Below are 14,100 nucleotides of genomic sequence, written 5' to 3'. Positions count from 1 at the left end.
GCACCAATACCATACGTATCAGGAGTAAAAATATCAGTAGCAGAGGTAACAATAGTAGAAACATCAATAGTACTGGTAGCAGAAGTAGAAATAATAGTAACAGAAAATATAATATTAGGATTGTCAGTAGTAGAGATAGCATTAGTAAGAATATCGATAGCAGACTCAGCAGATAGGAATGTCAGTAGCAGAGATAGTATCAAGAATATCAGAGATAACAATATTAGGGATATCAGTGTACACGTAGTACAAGTAAGAATATCAGTAGTATAAATAACAGTAGTACGTCTGTCAATAGTAGAAGTAGTATTAGTAAAAATATCAAAGCAGAAATAACAGAAGTAGAAATATCAGTAGTAGAGGTAGACAGCAGTAGCAATAATATCGATATCAAAGGTAACAGTGTACAGGTAGTATAAATAAGAATATCAGTAGTAGAAATAGCAATAGTGCGGTTGTCAATAGTAGAGGTAGCATTAGTAAGAATATCGAAGCAGAGATAATAGTAGTAGGAATATCAGTAGTAGAGATAGCAGTAGCTAGAATATCGGTATCAGAGATAACTGTAGTAGGAATATCAGTAGTAGTCAGTAGTAGCAAGAATATTAGCAGCAGAGATAACAGTAGTAGGAATATCAGTAGTAGAGGTAGATAGCAGTAGCTAGGATATCGGTACCAGAGATAACTGTAGTAGGAATATCAGTAGTAGAGATAGCCTAGATAGCAGTACCTGTAATACCGGTATCAGAGATAACATTAGTAGGAATATCAGTAGTAGAGATAGATAGTAGTAGCTAGAATATCGGTATCAGAGATAACTGTAGTAGGAACATCAGTAGTAGAGATAGATATCAGTAGCTAGAATATCATTATCAGAGATAACAGTTGTAGCAATACCAGTATACAGTTAATGTAAGTAAAAATATCAGTAGTGAAAAGAACAGTAGTGCGGCTGTCAGTAGTAGAGGTAGCATTAGTAGGGATATCGAAGTAGAGGTAACAGTAGTAGGGATATCAGTAGTGTAGTTAGCAGTAGCAAGAATATCAGCAGCACAGATAACAGTAGTATAAATCTCAGTAGTAGAGGTAGCAGGAGCAAAAATATCATTATCAGAGGTAACATTAGTAGGAATATCAGTAGTAGATAAAGTGATAGCATGAATATCAGTATCAAAGGTAACACTAGTAGGAATATCAGTTCCAGATGTAGCACCAGTATCAATACCAGTAGCAATGGTCGTAGTAGTAGGAATATCAGGAGCTCATATTGTTGGTGTAGGAATATCAGTAGAAAAGTACTCGCACAATTGTTTGTATGCACCTGAAATCTGATTAGTGAAATATGTAGCTAATCGGCGATGTATGCATTGGCGGGAGAATGGAACTGGTCACCCTACCGCATTATCTTCAGGCCTATTTGCCTCTCGAGTGATACCTTATTGGTGTTACTTTTGAGGTTCAAACTTGTCTTTTATTTTGTTAATTATTCTTACGAATTTATTTATTTTTATGTATTTATTTAGTTTATGTATTTATTCGTTTATTTTTATTTGTGTGCATATATTATTTATTTATTTTATGCACTTATTTTCATTTATTCATTTATTTATCTATCGGTTTGTTTCGTTTACTTATTTATTTACTTATTATTTATTTATTATAATTAGACTTCGGACTTTAGGTAAAAAAATATTTTAATCCTTAAAAGATAAGTTCATAAAAACTTGCAAGTATATGTGTCATATAAAACTTTGTCTAAAATTAGTATTTTAATAGCACCTAAAATGCCTATTTTGTCGACAAAGCCTATTTTGACCTATTAAGTTATGTTTTATTTCTAATAGATCAAAACACCCATTCTTATTCGGAATATTTGTATTTTAAGTTCGAAATGTGTTGGTGGTTCTATTGGAAAAACGAGATAATCTGGAGCAAGTTCTGCAGAGAAATGTAGGACTGAAGGACCTGCGTACTGCTTCAGATATCCTAGCAGGGAAGAACACGAATTTACAATGTAACATTCCTGTCCAACTAGTGTCAAAATTGAAATACGCTCCTGTTACTTTAATGGATGTGGAGTGTTCATTTTCAGCATACAAATTTGTGTTGAGTGACAGACGCATTGCTTTTTAGTTGAAAATTTAGAAAAAGTATTAGTAATTTATTCTGAAGCTAATTATGGACATTAACGGACAAGTCTTGATAAAAATTGATTATATTTGGCTTGTGTACTGAATTTAAGTCTAAAACTTATTTTTCACATGTAATTGTTTAGTTTATGTTTTAACTAGTTAGGAATGTGTTGTTCTTGTACTTAAGTAGTAACGGTATGTAAGGATTTAAAATTGAGACAGGGAGATCAAAAACACACTAACTCAATTTTCTACGGAATTGAGTTATGGGCTGGATGATGCTTTTTAGCTTGTCCCGCATGCGTGGAAGGCAAGAATATACTAATTTCGACATTCATCTGCATTCTGGGGGCTGTTTTAAAACTCGTGGAAGTCAGAACTCCACTTACTCCATGGAATAAGAGAGATTTTGCATTCCAAGCTTAATTTCCCGGTAGGTGGCAACACTATCGCTCAACCAGCTGAGTAAGGTGATACGATACGGTATTCAGAATGTCACAAAAATCTATAAAATCCATGTAAGTAAGACTATTAAAGGCACAATATCGAGTCGATTAACTTTCAGAAAACCAATACAGATTAATCATCCCCCAGTCAACTAAAGTACAATCCAGCATTGCCATTGAAAAAAGAAAGCAAAAGGACTTGTAAAATTTAATGCAGTTTAGTTCTGAGGAAAGAGGATGTATTACCAGACTCTGTTTGCGGACAGTAATAATCTAGAATCTAGATGCACAGGAAGAACATGAGAGTGGGAGAAAAAAACAGAATCTGAAACATGAATGAGACTGTGTTAACATTTTAATATTGTTTGTGGTTTTATTTGTGTATTTTGATTTGCTTTATGGTAATTTGTGATTTTCTGTCTCATATATTTGAAATTTAAAAAGTGTAGCACTGTTAATCTTAATAATAAACATCCATTTTCTCGTATATTCCAATGTTTCATAAGGGAATGATGATATAGGTACTTATATTTTTTTCTTCACATGGCTTATATTTATTCACTTTTCTTAATTCATACACTATGGAAGTCAGAAAACCACTAACTCCAGCAGTGTTTATTTCAAATTGTAGCCTAAGATAATGTAAAAGTTTATGTTTTGAAGTATTTAATTGCTAAAGAATGTAACTTTACTCAATATTAATAGATAAATGTATAATATTTAAAGTTAGTAAGAGAAATAACAATTTTTTTCTCTCTCCTGTAAAATTTGGTTTATTGGAGTTAGGGATGAAAGAGAGATGGAACGGAGAAAAATTCTCTCCGGCGCCGGGATTTGAACCCGGGTTTTCAGCTCTGCGTGCTGATGCTTTATCCACTAAGCCACGCCGGATACAATCCCGGCGCCGGAGAGAATTTTTCTCCGTTCCATCTCTCTTTCATCATATGATGACGCAGAATATCTGCATGGAAATATCATATGTACTTCGGTACATCAAAATATATAAAATATATATGGAGTTAGGGAGTTTTTGATTTCCCTGTCTCAATTATTAAATTCTAAAACTAAATCCCTGATGATTTGGAACATGTTTTTAAAGAAAACTTTTTTTCCTTAGAGCCTAATTTCCTACACTTTTAAGCCTATTTTAGGCACCTAAAATTGCATTTTAACAACCTAAAAATCCGTACTCTAATTATAATTATAGCTATTGTAGCTGCAGTCACATGTGATACAAGAAAGACAGAAGCAATTACAATTATTTTAACGCGTTAAATTGATGCAGCACTATTGAATAACGTGTTAATGGAATGCAGTCAATACCCCAACCAAACGAAGATCGCTGCAGATGGACGGCCTGTTGTGCACGGACAAATAGAGGCAGGAAGCCGCAACATCGATAATCCCCTTTAATTATACAGCATGCACCACAGCGACTGACCGATACGATGGAGTGAGGGTAGCCTAAGTACTAGCACGAGGTCCGAGGGGACACTTGCTGCTACTCCGACCGAAAACAACTTCACAGGGTAACAAGTTCGCAACTTAGCACTTCTCCATGGGATGTTCCATTTGGTACCACCGCATAAAGCCGTTCCAACAGTATAGTTACTTACGCTAAAATGTGGCAACCTTTCTATGGGAACAAATTTTCACCCAAGTTTCAAATTTTGTTCTGAAAATAGCTCATGTTACGGTTATATTTGACCTAAAAAAGGGAAGGAAAAAAACAATAATTCTAATTTAGAAGCGGTATAGAATGGACTGTTCCCACTGATGTTAATGAATAAGGCATTCACAGTGTTTCAATTTTTAGGTGAAAAATTACACTGAAAAGCGTATCCTATTCGTTGGGGGTCTCAGATGACCCTAACAACCAACCCAGTCTTGTGCAGAATTGGACGGAGTTACGCAATAAGAGACCAAGCGCCAAAAACATGTTTCGAGATATTGACCATTGAAATAAATCTGTTCTTTTTTAAACATTTTATGCAAGAAGTATTATAACATTCATACTATTACAAAAAATAGAACAAATAATATCAAGTAGGTTAACCATTTTTAATACGAGACCAGTAGTTGAATTAATATTTCAAAGCAAAATAAATAAATGAATTTATAAATAGCACCAAAATTCAGATATCGCATTCTTGATTTTTTTCCGAGTTAAATTAGCCTGCCATCAACAGATTTGTGCAAATATCTCATTTCTTTTTCAAATTGTCGGTTGGTATATTATTACGTAACTCCGTTCAATTAATTCCCCTTATCGTTGCAGTTTTTAAACAACAGCTTCAAGGGCCAACCACGTAGGGCTAGGCACTACCTCTAGTGAAGAAGGCTTAATTGTTATAGGAATAGCATTCTTTGTCATAAGCACATTTGTTACTTATGGGGGAACGAAGAATAATTTTATAGGACTATATGCAAGTAATAGCAAGTAAGTATTACAAACAGGAGAACATTGAACAATAAATGAGACAAATAATATGATACTGTAATGTAGATGAGAAAGTAGAAAAATTTAGTGAATACTAGTCGAGATAAAAAGGCTTAGTATGAATAGTAATGTAAGATGACGATGTTAGTAGAGATGGCTGAGTAGATTGTAGCTGAGAATGTTTGTATATAAGAGTAAGATAGATAGTATTGCATAGTATCCGGGAATGGGACTGAGGTGAAGATTTGAAAATAACTGTAGGCCTACATCTGAAAGTGTGGAGGAAGAAGTAGACAGAAATAGGGTTTAGCTTTATGTAATGGGAAGATTTGGGGAGATGTAGATGATAGGAGAAATATATTATGATATGTGACTGAATGTATCAAGAGTAGTGGTGGACCGTATGCGGAAATGTGAAGGAAACCACTACCTGAAAGCCGTATGATTATAATAAATATGAAATATATGTCAACAATCACATCAACTTTAAAAGTCAATTTTCGCAAGGAAAAATTATATTAGAAGTTATCACTAAAGACATTCAAATGCATGTTTTTATATAAAAGTTCTTAAACTTTGTAAATATCCATTTCGTTGCTTAGTGATACGAAATAAGTGTACCTTTTCAGTGCACATTTGAATGTTTTGCCCTTTTTAGAGATAAATTTATGCATAATGCGTATTCTTAACATTTCAGGTTTAATGAAGCATATTTAGAGTTTTATCATGCATATTATGTCCATTTTCTCTAGTTTCAGTGCATATTTTTTGTTAAATCGCATAATACTGTATTAATATTGTCTTTTACTTGTTATACTAGTAAATTCGAAAAGTAATGGCAACATAGTTACTGTTTCACACTAAATTTATTTAAGTTACTTTTGACATTACACACTTCTTTAAATATAGTCTCCTACCATGTCAACAATACGTTGCCAAATTCTTGGAAGACGGCGGACTCTATCTGTAGCAGCATTTCTGGATATCTCTCACTGATCGATCTAAAGCTCTTTGAATGTCAACTCTTGACTGAAAGCGAATGTCTCATTTCCAACCATCTTGCAATAGTTCAGTATGCTAGGACTTTTCTCCCACAGGCTCCTTGTAATGCTCTAAAGCACTGAGTAGCATGTTTTTCTCTTGCAACTTGGATTTTATTAAGCACTTTTGTTCGTACCTTCAGGGGTGTATTGTTTACTACAAATAAAAAACAGCCACTGTATTTACAAAACACGGCTTCTTCGAGGCTTTCAATATTGCAAATTTATAAAACAATCGCTGCTCTATTACGTAATACAAGATTTCAATGGTCACCGCTAGGAGCACTGATTTACAGCATTGTTACCATTACTTATCGAATGCTCTAGTAGTTTGGTATTCCTGAGCATGCGATATTTGAATGCATCCACTGAAAAGTATAAGTGAATCGTCTAGAATCAAACTGTACTTTCTCAAAATTATTAAATATGAATATGTTTCAGTGCAAAATTTAGCAAAGAATATGATAAACTGCTCGCCTGGAATCAAACTGCACTTTATCTGCCTTAGTACTTAGTGAGGCGCTCGTCGGTCTTTTCCCCGCCTTTTTTTTCGACTCTTTGGCAACACTGTTTAAAGCGTCCCAGAGCCTTCACGCCCGCAGTAGCTTCTGTTCATTCGCCAAGCTGTAACGTTGTGTTGCTACTACTCTTTTTTTTTGTGAAAATCCCAACAAAACAGAGTCTGTCTTTTAGGTCGTGGCGCACCTTTAAATCACGTGGCATTTTTGTAGCAATTCAGTAACACTTAGGCTATTATTACAAATCCGAAGAACACAAAAAAAATTCTTTAGAGATGGGTGAGGTTTTTTATCTTACCAATCCTCAGCACATTGCAAGAGTTAATGAAGTAACGAGGGAAAGATGTTTTAGTAGAACCTGACCACGACACGGATATGTATTATTAGTCTTATTTCCAAGACTCATGTAAGCTTAGGGTAAGCTCTAATAAAAAATTTTGGCACATATGTTAAAGGCGGCAAAAAGACAGGCATGCGATCATTTGGGTTACAAAATTAAGCGCGCCTCACTAAGGGTTAAGTTTAATAGTAAAATTTAGCTTCTTTCCTGAAAAATCAGATTTTTTCGGATAAAGTGTAGTTTTATTCTAAGAGACCAAAGTGGTTTTCAGGGTTTCTACCGAGAACTCCTGGACCTAACCAGCTAATCTCCTCATTGTATTGTCACACTGAAATTGCAAACTCCCAACTCTTGTTCTATACGTACAAGCCCCATCCTAAGGCAGAAAGTATTATTAGAAGAATTCCTCTCATGCATCCCTTCCCTACCCAGTATTTATAGTTCGGAGACAATAGAGCTAACATGCTTCCCCTTACATGCCTTTAGTTTCAACAGGTAGCAGGTCCGTAGTACTACATGTACAGAGCCTTTGTGAATTGTTATATTTATATTCTATGGTAAATTGCGAAGTGTAAAGTGTTGCAATGCCTCCGATTACATGTTTGAGAAGAGATCTCGTAGCACAGTGGAAAATCTTGTAAAATTGCATATCGCAATACTGAGTTGGAAACTCTGAGACGACCACACGTCAATGCTCTTCGAATTATTGAAGACGTTTAAAAGTCTTTAGGATCTGCATATGTGGTTGCGGGTACGTGAGCTAAAGACAAACTGAACAAAGTTATTAATTGCAATCCTGATTATGAACTTATGTGTTCAGTCAAAAAACTAATTTGTAATGAAAATGTTGAAGACACAGAATTTGGCCGCATTTTGTATTAAATATCATAATTTAAATTTGCATCTATCACTTCTTGTAACGCAGGAAGGTAATTTTATATATACAGCAATAGTTTCACAGTTATACTCATGAACCTGTTTTCTGAAAAATTTCGAATGACTATTGGTGGTACATTGTGCCATTAGAAAATAAAATGTAGTATACGTTTCAATTTTTATAGTGCATATTTTTAGTTTTTTTTTTCTTTCGTTGTGCTAATTTGGAATACTGGAATGCATGCATGTTTTAAGATTTGATTGTGCATGAAAAACTCGTCTCTAATTATCACAATATAGACTACATACTAGAGATGAACAACGAGCGAGAATACAAGACTAACAGCGCCCGCAAAGCCGAAAACTCGCAAGACAGTATTGCCTGTCGTTGACTGCTTGCAAGCAAACGTCCCAAGACATCGAGACTTCGGGAGTGATCAACTCTCGAACGTCAAGCAGCCTTGAATCGTCACAGTTGTTTATACCAGACTGAACTTTTATCTATTTTGGCAACTGTTATGTATGTATAAAGAATCAAGTAGCTTTTATTTGTATCATCATCTCTATCTTTTGAGTGTAGTAATCCGTTCCCCAATCTTTATTTAATTACTAGGCCCTTATTGAAAGGCTAGGAAACTCTTTTTCGTATGTTTGAGATCAAGTATGCAATCTCAAGTAAAACAAAACGTTTTATTTAACGCTATGTTTTATGTTTCTTAGCAATTCAAATTTATTTTAGATTTTTTCTATTTATAAAACCATAGGTAATATCTGATAGTAGAACCAGAACATGTTGAAAACTGTGTTACTGTTTTCTTTTGTCTTTTTGTATCAAGTAAACATCTATAATGTTATTTATTTCAATTATGTATGTTATTCAAAGTTACGAAATCTTTCCATGTCGACCAAATGTTATTTAGAGAATGATGAGCGAGAACTCGAAGCGCACGAGAGTTAAGAGACGAGACTCGAAAGACAAGTGCAACGAAGACAGCGAGCGAGAGCGGCAGTTAGTTTTGTTCATCTCTACTACATACAGCTGTTTTCTGTAACCACTGAAAATTACTTACCCTACTTATATACATTTTTATTGTAAAATTTATATAAGAATCCAAATGACTTAGTATTTAAATTATTGAATATGCGTTTTATTTGTAACCTGAAATTAATAGTTCAATTTTTCAATTGGCGATATATGAGGGTCTCACAACCAGAGTGGACCATGTCCACCAGTGGTCAGTTTGTGGATTAATACAATTTCAGATGAAGAAAACTTAGATTTATTCATTGCCATAACAAACTAAGTACATAACTCATTTGTTACTCCACAGAGGGCAGCATTTCCTATGGAAGGTGAAGGTTACTAAGCGTGAGCCAGGAACTTTAAGACTCAATATCTCAGAACTACTCCAGATGGACTTGGTCCACTCTGGTTGTGAACCCCTCATATATTACTTGAATACTGATTCAATTGCACAAACTATAAAAGATCATATCATTCGTACGTGAAAAAGGAGCCGAATTGTTGCCCAACGCGTAAAACGAATCATAAAAATATGTGTTTGCCTCAGCGCCACACTTTCCTTTTATGTTCTTCTGTGGCGATAATTATCGTCTTAATTTAATTGTGATACCCGACAGCAGGCTACCAGCTTTAGCATCGAGAAAGAGATCAAAAGGAAAAAAAGATAAGTGCGAAATAGGAACCGGAACAGGCTCAGAATGAGCCTAATCATTGAAATGAAAAACAAAAAGAATTTCATTATGGATGTGTTTCTCATTTGTTTAAAATTATAGCAGAAGTTACTACGTTTTCCTTTAGTTCTGCGTTTTTCAGCGAGATATTATTACAAATACATTTTCTAATATATTATCACCGAAATTGTACCGATTATTATGATAGTTACAAAGTTACTTATATGAAAATTTAAATTCGAAATGCCAAATAAAGGAAATATGCTATAGCCTACCATGCATTCCCTTAACACGTTCAGAAACTTCCTCCCGTCAAAACTGAAACACATTTTAGTGCAAACCCTCGTATTACCACTAGGCCGATTTGACTATTGCGACAAAATATCACAATATAAACACAAGGTCACAGAGGAGCCAAATCCTAGAAATTCTTCCTCATAGAACATCCCACTATTCATCTTGTTTTACTGTCTCAATCGTGGGACTCGGCAGTGGCCTATTGTGCACCCCGAATTATGGCATGAATGAGATGTACCAGCCCACTGGCCGCATGAGACCCTCATCCGCTCATACAATGGGCCCTCTACACCCTCCTGCCTGAAGTCCATACAGCCAAGGCGACCAAGCAAGGCAGCATCCATTTCGACAGCCCTTCTGATGTGTCCAAGTGCTACTCGAAAGTGCTTTTAAGGAATGAATCCTGGCAAAGATATTGCGAAGGGTTTGGAACTCAGAGACGGTTTCGGAGAGGATGCTCCTCTCGTAAGCGGCTAAAGACATGTGTCATGACCTGAATATGTGTCATGATCCGAAATGATGCAGATGAATGATATGATATAAGATATTAAATCTAAATTCTTTTTCTACTGGGAATAGAAAGGGAAATGGACCGTGGCAATGCAAATTCCAACCCGGCATTTGCCTAAGTAACTGTGGAAAATGACGGAAAAACCACAGTCAGGTTGGTCGGTCCGGGGATTTGAACCGCAGACCCCCCAAATGAGAGTTTCGTGCGGAATGCATGACGTACCTCGTTCGGCTGTGACTGTTATATGTTTGAAAGCTACAATGACATGTTGCTTTCCTCTATGAGATAAAATCGTGATTTTTAAATGTAAACACATGCTTTATTTATTTATAAGTATACTAGACACATTGTTTCCTAACTTTTGCAATAAAAATCCAGGATGCGTCTTTTATACGAGTAGAAAAATTTGTTTGGAGTTTCTGAATGAACTTGTTTTAGTTTCCAAGAAATGCGCACGTTTCACTCCGACACTCTCTCGACCACAAGCTCTGCTTCCGTGATCTTCAGCGAATTTAATTACTTTCAACTTAAAACTCGCTTCATAACTTGTATATTTAGGCCTATCTTCATTTACTGTGGAAACTTCGGCACTTAGCACACAAACTGTACTGCAACGCTCCTAACAAGTATGAAAGTTAGTTGAGTTCGTATTTTGTTAATGTTAAAAGAACGTAACATGATGCTAGTTTTTCTCAATGCTGTTGAAAAAATTCAAGTCATACATAAACATTGCTTCCGACATTACGATCTTAAAATATTTTTTTTTTAATAAAATGCGTTCAACTTTCGAAAACTTTCCCCTCAAATTATACAAGGACATCTGAGGTGTGTCTATCATGCGGTTGACTTGTATTATACCTACTAAGCTAAAAAATACTGTAGTTAATAATACAGAGATAGGACCTACTATCACTCACAACTAGGCATTTTATTAAGAAAATACGTAGTCCATCTTTTCATGTATTATTTTAAACACACCTACAAAGAAATAATTTCAGAACTTTAAACATAAACGTAAAACGATATGACATTAAATAATTCATAAAAGTTATAGTAAACTTGTCTCAAACTCAGTATCTCTCCACTGCCAGTCACACACATTGTGCTAAAGGAGACAGCAGGCGAAAGAAGGATTAAAGTAGTACGGTAAAGACTGGTCTGCAATAAATCGGGAACAGCAACTGAAACGAGAAGGGAAAGCAAAGGAAGTAAAGTGAAGATTTTTGATCCACATTTACTACAGTAGACAGCTGGCGAAAGAAGAATTAAAGTAGTAAGGTAAAGACTGGTCTGCAATAAATCGGGAACAGCAACTGAAACGAGAGGGGAAAGCAAAGAGAGTAAAGTGAAGATTTTTTATCCATATATACTACAGTAGACAGCTGGCGAAAGAAGGATTAAAGTAGTAAGGTAAAGACTGGTCTGCAATAAATCGGGAACAGCAACCAGAACGAGAAGGAAAAGCAAAGGAAGTAAAGTGAAGATTTTTTTATCCACATTTACTACAGTAGACAGCTGGCGAAAGAAGAATTAAAGTAGTAAGGTAAAGACTGGTCTGCAATAAATCGGGAACAGCAACTGAAACGAGAGGGGAAAGCAAAGAGAGTAAAGTGAAGATTTCTGATCCACATTTATTACAGTAGACAGCTGGCGAAAGAAGGATTAAAGTAGTACGGTAAAGATTGTTCTGCAATAAATCGGAAACAGAAACCAGAACGAGAAGGAAAAGCAAAGGAAGTAAAGTGAAGATTTTTAGATCCGCATTTACTACAGTAGACAGCTGGCGAAAGAAGAATTAAAGTAGTACGGTAAAGACTGTTCTGCAATAAATGGGAAACAGCAACCAGAACGAGAAGGAAAAGCAAAGGAAGTAAAGTGAAGATTTTTTATCCACATAGGCCTATAATACAGTAGACAGCTGGCGAAAGAAGGATTAAAGTAGTACGTTGAAGACTGTTCTGCAATAAATCGGAAACAGCAACCAGAACGAGAAGGAAAAGCAAAGGAAGTAAAGTGAAGATTTTTTATCCACAATAAACCGAAAACGTAAACGACTATGCATATCGATATGCAAGTCAATAACAATAGGTAAAGTCGATTTTATTGGGTTATTTTACGACGCTGTATCAACATCTAGGTTATTTAGAGTCAGAATGAAATGAAGGTGATAATGCCAGTGAAATGAGTCCGGGGTCCAGCACCGAAAGTTACCCAGCATTTGCTCATATTGGGTTGAGGGAAAACCCCGGAAAAAACCTCAACCAGGTAACTTGTCCCGACCGGGATTCGAACCCGGGCCACCTGGTTTCGCGGTCAGACGCGCTGACCGTTACTCCACAGGTGTGGACTAGGTAAAGTCGATATTAAGCATTCTGATGCTATTTATATAGGCCTATAATTGTCTAAAGGCGGTCTTTCATGAGTACATGAGTACAAGCCAGCCGATATAAACACAGGTTAACCAACTTCAAAATTTATGACATGGAATATTTAACAATTCAATTCACATGCATCAATCTGGTCACATATACACTCAGCATATATTGAAATTCATTTCATTGATCTATGAATTAAGAATAAATTATGTCAAGGCCTCCTTGCTTTATGATGTCAACAGAAAGAATCGGAAACGAGAACGGCAAAGTTATAAATTTGGCCGACTCTCACGTTCCCGATTGTTTGCTCCGGCCAGCTTCTTCTTAATTGTAAATGCTCACATTTAAATATATTTATTTTAAACATTTTTCCATTCTTGGTTTCTTTAACTAGAAATCCGATAGACCTCAAATTCCGCTGCCAATCTCGACAACCTTTGAACGTCGTATTGATTTGATTTCGATATGGGCTTAATTTAGTTTTATATTATTAAATGCCATTCCAAACAGTGTTATCAAAAGCTGACATGTCTCCTTCTTGTCACCAGAGATTTCATATTTCTGCTGACAACTAACCTGAACAAAATAAACATTATTCTTAGTTTAAATATTATTGTTTTATTTCATAGCCAACATTTGTCCTCCATCACTGAATGTGTAACGTCATACAATAAGTGTGCAGTCTACGCCGTTGGCCTTCCCAGAGGACTGTTTTATATATCTAGAATCCAGACTACAATGAGGGAGTGTGTTACGATAACATTGTCAGAACGGAATAAAAACAAACATATCTCTCAGTTCAGTTGCACAGCTTCAAGTGAACTCGAATGGCTTCATTTCCGGCCTTTAAGTGAAATGGGGTGTTGATCTTCCTTTAACTTCCCTTTATTGTCTCTCTCTCACCCCTTCAGGGTGTATAATGCTGAAACAATTCTGTTTCGTCTTCACTCTTCACTTTATATGGGATCGTTGTGTGAAATGGGTGATAAAAAGTGCGTGGTAATTTACTTCGTTCAAATTACGAGTCGGCAAGTGCTTCTGTGGTCAGCTTTCAACCGTCAAAAATAGCCCACGTTACTACAGAGGCTGTCAGAACCTGAATCTGCCGTCTGGAATTGAAAGTGCGGAGAGAATATTTCATTGAATGGAGAGTAATAAACCCATCACAAATCATATTTCCGACTATTTTCATTCACGTCTGTCATTCAATTACATTATAAAATATCACGATGAATTAATTTGATGTAAATTATAGCTACTCTTTTGAACGATTTTCGGATATAGAAAAGTACATTCCAGGAAAATCTCTCAACAAAATTCCATATGCTGTCTGCTAGTTATGCAATCCGTTTCCCTAATGGGGCTACATGAGTATTAAAAAGAGGAGTGATGTTGCCCTCTGAACTCTGGAGTAGCTCAGACGTCTGAGG

General features: G+C 35.7%; 1 non-coding gene across 1 annotated transcript; it reads right to left on the bottom strand.

The window, feature by feature from the left end:
* Positions 1 to 3,397: 3,397 nt before the first annotated feature.
* TRNAC-GCA (transfer RNA cysteine (anticodon GCA)) lies at positions 3,398 to 3,469 on the bottom strand. The gene has a single exon. It is a non-coding gene; the product is annotated as a tRNA-Cys (tRNA).
* Between the last annotated feature and the right edge of the window lie 10,631 nt (positions 3,470 to 14,100).

This window comes from Periplaneta americana, chromosome 5, assembly GCF_040183065.1.
Source record: "Periplaneta americana isolate PAMFEO1 chromosome 5, P.americana_PAMFEO1_priV1, whole genome shotgun sequence".
NCBI classification, from domain to species: Eukaryota; Metazoa; Arthropoda; class Insecta; order Blattodea; family Blattidae; genus Periplaneta; species Periplaneta americana.
Note: the sequence above shows the minus strand (reverse complement) of the source record. Positions and strands in the feature narration are given on the sequence as shown.